Here is an 8,505-nt window from a genome sequence, read left to right as displayed (position 1 = left end):
AAAAGAAAACTAATCATTATGTTGGACAAATCTGTGAAGAAGAAAAGGTGCGAATGCTCAAATATTTGAAAAGAGAAAATTTAAAGTTGTATAAATTCTTCTCTGTCAGTGAGCAATTGTATCAGTTTATCAGAGATGATATCATCTGCAAGCTTCCCGATCTAATGCAGCATGGTGGCACAACTTGTGTCGGTCGACATTTGGTTTTCGATTTTGATTTTTCAGTTTTTGCAAAAATTTCTTAAAAATTCTGATGAAAAAATTTGTTAACTAAACTTTAAATGTGAATCTCTTGGCAGAAATTTGAAGAACAATGTTTTTAATTTAGCTTTATTGACAACTTTTTAATGATTTTATAAAAAACTGTATATAAGATTAAAGTGCCCCATAGTGCAGATCAGGGTGCCCCATATATTGGGTACCGTGATCCTTTGTAGGTGATATTATTAAGTTGAGTTCTAGCTTACTAAATATTATTTGGACCAAAATTAGCTTTTTGATTTGAATAAAGAAATAAATACTCTTTTAAAAAAATTGAAAATAGTACTGTTGTCTGCAAGGGTTTTTAAGTAATCAATCATAAACCATAAAAAAGATCAAGGTGCCCCCATCTCTCCTATATGTGAATAGACCACATAACTAAATTTTCTCTTGATAATTGATCTAAACTATCCAAATTATTTAAAGTTTGACGCTTTTTTTTTTTAATTTTCACGAAATATAACAAACTGTTGCGTTTGGCGATCTTTCTTTAGATTCTTTAGATGAGATATAGATTTAGACTAAAGATTCCCATTAAATCTTCATTAACTATGTTGTGAAGCCTTGCACTTGTTGTCTTCTCCTTTTTTTTTTTTTTTTAGTCCATATTTTTATTTTGTCATCTTCATAATAAATTATTTACAATATTTTTTATTTAAGATTTGACGGAAGCAGACATGATATTTATATGTATTAACATATTTGCTTATATTCACACCACGCGCATCACTTACCACCCTCATGAGATCTCTAAGAATGTTGGAGCTGTATTAAAAACTGGGATAGGGATTGGGATTTTTGGCTTTTGTAGTGTTATATTGCAATATTGACTAGCATGACGTAGAGTGCAGGCGGTGAGATCTGTTGCAAGGACACGCCCCTGATGAGTGGCGTTAGTGCAGGTCTCGGGCTCTCCGAAACGTCATTGGTGATCGCAGTGCATTCCTGAGGAGGGGAATCACCATTATCCACTACTTAATGTGATTGGTTACCATGGCACCAAAATTTTTTTACCTCTTACACCCACGTAATATAGCGCTTTGTGAGCTTTATGTTATGAATTTGTTACATTAACGACATTAATATACTTTTATCTCACACAGGTGATTATCAGTTTTCAATTTATTATCAAGAGTTTAGACCATAAATAGTAGCACATTTATTAGCCTATTTTTTCTTTTTATATTGCCCGTACCTACATTTTTTATCATTTTACTTTATATTTTGTTATATTTTATTGTTTTTGTATGGTGCGATAATTTTAGCCATGGTTGCCTTTAATAAACCAGCGGATCAATACTGACTTGTTTACTCATAGACCATTGTTTTACCATTTGTTTAGTATGACTAGGGCGTGAGTTATTGTTCACCTAATCCCTGAGTCCTAAATTTTATTCCTCCTACAAAATAGTCTTTACATTTATTTATGATTCGCACCCACTGACATCATCTACAATCTACTTCTATTTTCACATCCCCCAGGTCTACGTGACTGGACGGCTCCGTTGGTCACTTTTTCCGACCATTGTGTCGCAATAAACAAACAAATTTATAAACAAACAAATTTATTCTTTGTGGCTGGTGAGCCCCAACTTTTTCCAATGTACACCACAACGACAACTCGGACATTAGGCTATCCCGCTGGATGTGGTTACGGCACTCAATATCCTAATGACTACGCTGACATTTACGCACACGTTCATTCGGAAGCTCCACAATGCACGTCGGATCGCGCTCGCTGACTATGTGCTTGGATCTAAAATCTCACTCCATAGCACATCATTCCACACTAGTACGGGGCAGTAGCTCTTTTGCTAAGAGCGATGGCTTGTGGCCTACGGTGACTAATGTGTGCATTCGATCAATTGAAATCCATTCTGTAGGTCTTACGTCTGGCTCTGATGTGCTAGCCCATAAGCGCAAGGAGTGAATATGTTTAGCTTTCTGTTCACCCGATTTGAAAGTGAACGAAAACATAACGAGACCATACGAAACGACCAAACGGTACATACTAATGCACTACACCATCACACCTGTAGACATCAACAGTCTTTATAATCAGTATATCAAATATTTGTTCTTTGCTGCATATGTTCTATACACAGAGTGACTAGAGCGTTAGTTATTTCTCCCCATGCCCTCTTATCGTCTATTCTTCGTTTTTCTACTTCACAAAACTCTTGCCACACATTTTATATTTTATTATGATTTTTATTTTTTGTTCAATGACACCATCTTCAATCTGTTTTTATTTTCACATTTTCCATGTCTACATAACTGGACGGCTCCGTTGGTCACTTTTTGGGATCTTTGTGTCGCATAAACAATTAAAGATTCCCATTAAATCTTCATTAACTATGTTGTGAAGCCTTGTACTTGTTGTCTTCTCCTTTTTTTTTTTTTATCCATATTTTTATTTCGTCATCTTTATCATAAATTATTTACAAAATTTTTTAGTTAAGATTTGACGGAAGCAGACAGAAGACAAAAGTCTTATCATGTAGCCTCATTGTATCACTTTCATATTCAACAAATAATGAGCTATCGTAAAAAAATATTATTATCTCAGTAAAACAATACTAAATGCTTTTAAATAAAAAGTGATGCCAGTTTTTAACAAAAGGAAAAGTTAATAAATAAAAGAATTATTTTAAAAATAAAATTAGAATTTGAGATACGTCGTAATCAAGTAACTGTTTTTTTTTAAATACTACGTCAAACATCTGACCTTTTGGTTCTGAGCCAGAACTCTAACCACGGCTGCGTAAAAATATATTTCAATCATTTTTGAAAAAATTTATTTTTTGTTACAAAAAAGCGCAACCAAATTTGATTTAGAATCAGTAGTTTTTTGGAAAACATTTTTTACTACCGTTTACTACCTATTTTTAATAAATAAACTTACCAGTGATAGCAATTGTAGACAGAAACAAATATTACATAAGAGAGATATGAGAAGAGTAAAAAAGTTGATAAAATAATTTTTAAACTATTCTTAACTAAATCTATATTCATCTAGTTCAAAGTTCAAAAACTTTGACTATAAAAAGTTTGAACCCTCAATTTGAGGGGGTTGCAAATTTTAAAAGCCATATTTGTTGAACGCTAAGAGATTATTGTGTGTGTTTTAAAATTTATTGATGAATATGAACTTGGTTGAGAATAATAAAAAAATATTTTATCAACTTGTTACTCTCATGTTTGGGGCAGGTGTAGCTAATTTTTTAGGATTTTTTTGTTTCCAGGCTTTAATCATCGCAATTTTTTGCAAAACATCCTTATTTGATACAAGTATAAACATACAAATTTTTGGAGTTTGCTCTCAAACATCAAAAAATGATGAATCCGCGCCGGCATATGTCTATATATATATATATATATATATATATATATATATATATATATATATATATGTATATATATATATATATATATATATATATATATATATATATATATATATATATATATATATATATATATATACATACGTATATATATATATATATACATATACATATGAAATATATGTATACATATATTTCATAATAAATTATACATATAACATATGTAGTTACTAAATTAACCTAATAAAGTTCAAGTTTTTCTGTACCCTCTAGTACCACCCTCAACGGAAATCAGAAAAGCAAAAGTAAGATAAGAAAACTGCTCAATTTTATAAGCTGCTCAATAATATCTTTTGATGACATTTGGTTGGTAGATAGAAAATTGGCGTAAAAATCTGAGTAGATTTGCAAACTATCTGAGCCATTAATTTAATGTGACAACAAAAACTAAGTTTTTAATTTGAATAAAGTCTATACAAAATTTACCAACCATACATAAATGTTCCAAAAAAATCAATTTTGACAATTCTTTCATGTCTTTCATCTTAAATACAGCTCCATGCTGTATTTCAGATGAAAATTCAGTTCATTAATAATATCAAGAAGTTTTGAAGCATCTAATAAAGATTCAAAACAGTTATTTTTGTCATCGACATATCTTAAATAATTTTTTTGCATTGATACTGCTGTTCAATGCAATAGTTATCACTGTAGATTCATGTTGTAAAAATGCATCAGATACTACATTCATTTAAGCAAGGCTAATAGGTCCAGAATTTTTCCTTTGATTTTTTTTTCCAAAACAGTCTAATAGACATAGGTTAATTAAATTTTTAACATTACATATTTCATGTTTTGGTTTTTTAATAGGTACACTTGGATACAAATTTTCAACATCATAAGATACCTGAACCTCACCAATATGTCCCAAGTCTAAGCATTTTTAAAAAAGTCATGAAAATTTTTTATTCGCGTTTTATTGTTTTTAAGAATTGGTTGAATTATTTAAACTAAATATTTTGAAACTTTATAACTCGAAGTTGCTATAATAGTAAAAACAATAGGCATATGATAATTTATACCGGTTTTTATGTGCTTTTATTGTGTCATACATTTTAGGAAGTATAGAATCACTTGTTTTTATACTCTATTTTACTCAATTTTTTTGTAAAGGTCTCTAAGCATCACTTGAAATTTGAACAGACCAGAATTTTTATTGCATTTCCAATTACCTAGATTATTTTTTAGAGAGAATCTGCAGTTTTTACAAAAAATATATCACTGAACTTTTACAAAAGGATAAAACTTGTACTCCCTCCGTCCGGAAATATGGTATACATTTGCGAAAAAATAAAATAAATCAAAAAATGTACATGACAAGTATATTATATTAACTTTATTTGAAACATTTTAATTAAATAAGAACGATTTTTTTCACTCGAAATTTGGTTTGGCAATGAAGTTGCTACGCAGTAGCAACTTCATTGATTGCACCGTGTTTTAGCTTATTCTCCTTCATCTGCTGTAATAATTTTTCTAATATCCCAGTGGGCACGATACGTTTTTAAAACGTTTTTAAAACGTTTTTTAGACGTTTTCATAAGGTTTAAACCTAATAAAAACGTCCAAAGAACGTTTTAAAAACGTACTGTGCCCACTGGGATACCTTGACGTTGTTCTTTGGTTAATTGTTTATATTTGGAATCCCTTCTTTCTAAGTTTAAAAATTTCCTTCAGAATTTTCCATACTCGTCTTGCAGCGGTATTAATTTTATTTGTCTCAAGAAACACTGATATTTGAGCGTTAAGTTTTTAATTAAGAATGATATTGCTTACGTCAAATATTTCAGGTTATATTGTCATGAGTATTTACTATAACAATGTAATCAGTTGCCAATTTACTTTTATAATCACGATTTTTGTTGAAATGTATACCACATTTCCGGACGAAGGGAGTATTTGTTTTCAATTTGATTTTTTTGATCTATACTTAAGTAATTTTTAGATTTAGCTTGTTTTAACGCTTTTAGAACATTTTGTCGAAGTTTTTTGATTCTTTATCTGGGTATCTTTATATTTTAATTCTTTACCTTTGTTATTATACTTTAACTTTAGTACTGTTGCTTATGTTTTCTTTATTTTAATTTTATTTGTCATAGTAATAAATAAAACTTACCCATAAAAAGTTTTATATTGATAAAGAACAAAAACACCAAGCTTTCTTATGCTGACGATAGACTTTGCTGTAGCCAAAGCAGGATTTTAAACAAAAATTTTTCTAGGAGTTTATAGTAGGTGCATAGACTACATAATACGCTAATTTATTCCAACACTTTTTGAAATGGATTTGTGGGAAAATTCTGACGTTCTGAACAACCTTTTATTAGTTAGGGTTTCTTCTTAAATTATATGCTTAGTTTTAAAAAAAGGCTATTTTGTGGAATATAAATTTCAACCTTTTGTAAGTGGTGAGCAATCTTGTATTGCCGAATTTATTCACTACAATTTCTGCGTTCTTCAAGTGTAGTTAAGGCAAATATTTTTAGTCTTTGATCGTAACTAAAATGTTTAATCAACGGTATTGTCTTCGTTGCACGTTGTTGATCACGTTTGAGAAGTTTCAGATTTAAGATGGGGAAACAAGGCCTGTGCATTAAACTCTATATGCGTTTGGACGTAGAGCTGATACAGATTTCAAGAGCTAAATACTCCGTCACCGAAACAATTTTTTAAATCAACCAAGCATTCAATTACCAGCCGAAGCTGCTGGGTCTTCCTGCGCTTAGACTTTCAGGTTGTCGCATACTAGTATCCCAAAGTAACGCTCACTGCATGTTGTAGCAAGGTTGCGTTGGTTACCATTGATGTCAGCTATAGTGTAGATGTGTATTGATTTGTTTTTGCGAAAACCAACAAGATTTACTTTGCACTTCTAGGCATTGAATTAAATAAGCCAGTTAAATCGCCAATTTACAGCCCGTTTGAAGTTGTATTAATAACTCTAATGATCTTGGCACTGTATCAAATACTTTAATAAAGTCAGTAAAATTTATGTCAACGAGGTGTCCACTGAGTACTAATTTTGTAAGATTGTTGCGAGATTCTATAAGGTTTGTAAAGCTGCCTTTATGATGTACAAATCTGTGTCAAGGCTTTAAAAAAAGCGTGTGTATTGCGCAATCTTCTTTAACCTTTTAATTTTTTTTGATAATTCTCTTCATTATTTTGAACGGGACAGAAGTAAGAGACACTGGCCTATAGTTGCAAGCTTTGAGCTTGTTTCTTTTTTTGAATGTAGGCGTGAAATTTGATTTGCAACAGAAAACTTGAACATTCCTAGTAAAGGAATTAAAGAAAAATAAGGAATTAAAGAAAAATAAGGAATTAAAGAAAAATAAGGAATTAAAGAAAAATAAGGAATTAAAGAAAAATAAGGAATTAAAGAAAAATAAGGAATTAAAGAAAAATAAGAAATTAAAGAAAAATAAGGAATTAAAGAAAAATAGACGCAAGAAGTATTGCAAAAGCTTTTGCGCCGTTTTTTAATGCACGCGGATGAAATCCGTCCAGCCCTATAGTCCTATAGAGTTTTATGATGAGGTACAAGTGTGAGTGACTTTCATTAATTTGGAAAAAACAAGCATATAAACTTTAATTACTTTCAAATTTCTTTTTCAATTTTTCTTTTTATTCTATTAAAATTTTTTTTCTTAACGACTTATCCTTAACATTATTACATTTTCTAAAATCAACCTGAAATAAAGACAATGAAAGTTCAATTAAACTTTTTTAAATGTGTATTATTTTAAACTCGTGTTAATTTTACTGCTACAAGAGCTACACATCTTTGCAAAAACATATAATTTTTCGTGTATTATGGCTCCATATACAGATATAATATAATGCTTAAAAGACATATTGTATGAATGAGTAGAGCATTTATAGAAAACTGGTTCTAAAACTGTGTTTTAAATCTGGTTTTAATTTACAGTCAATCTTAACATCTAGAAACAACAAAATTTTAGAAAATCAGGTGTTTATAAAGATTGTTGATTCTGGAAAATCATTTATAGGCGAAACGGGTATAAAAAACCAACAAGAATATAGCAACATAAGAAATTCATTTAAGATTATATATGGGATTTCTCCCCGGCAAACATTGTTTTAGTGAATTTTCAGTGGACCTATATAGGCATTTTTGAGCGGTTCATTTAGTGGCAGCCGCTATAAATGGCCAGCAAATAACTTTCATACACGTTAATAGTGGCTAGTCACTTTTGGAGGCTGTCACTAATTGTCCACTAAGTAACCATTGAGCAAAACTACAGTGGACCGCTCAAAATGCCTTTATAGGTCCATTGAAATTACGCTATGCAATATTTGCCGGGTCTAGAATATCAAATAATAAAAACTGTGCCAGTGAGTAACAAATTGGAGTAATATAGAAGTAGTGGCTTTATCTCAAAACAAGTTTGAAAGAAAAGCAAACGAAATCTTTTAAATTCAATGTCATCAAAAAAGACCTCGTGATCCCATGATAAAAAATCTGGACAACAACCAATATCTTTTTGTAGGTTTTGCAAACCAAAGTTGCATTTATTATAATCTAAAAAATGATGCAACTGCAGTGTATTTCTTTTTTTCTATTTAACACTTTGTTAAAAAGTATTTAACGTTATTGTCTGATTATGGGGTTGTCCAAACACTGTATTTTTTAATTAAAAGTAGTTTTTTAAAGAAAAGCTTAATAAAACTTACTTTACATTGGAATTATTACACACTTTATTAATCAAAACTATTCAGTGACGTAATAAACTTGATGTAATAACATAATTAACTTTTTAAGCACGTTTTATAATATAATCACTCAAAACAAATTAAAATGGGGAAAACCCAA

Source organism: Hydra vulgaris, chromosome 09, assembly GCF_038396675.1.
Source record: "Hydra vulgaris chromosome 09, alternate assembly HydraT2T_AEP".
Taxonomy (NCBI): Eukaryota; Metazoa; Cnidaria; class Hydrozoa; order Anthoathecata; family Hydridae; genus Hydra; species Hydra vulgaris.
Note: the sequence above shows the minus strand (reverse complement) of the source record.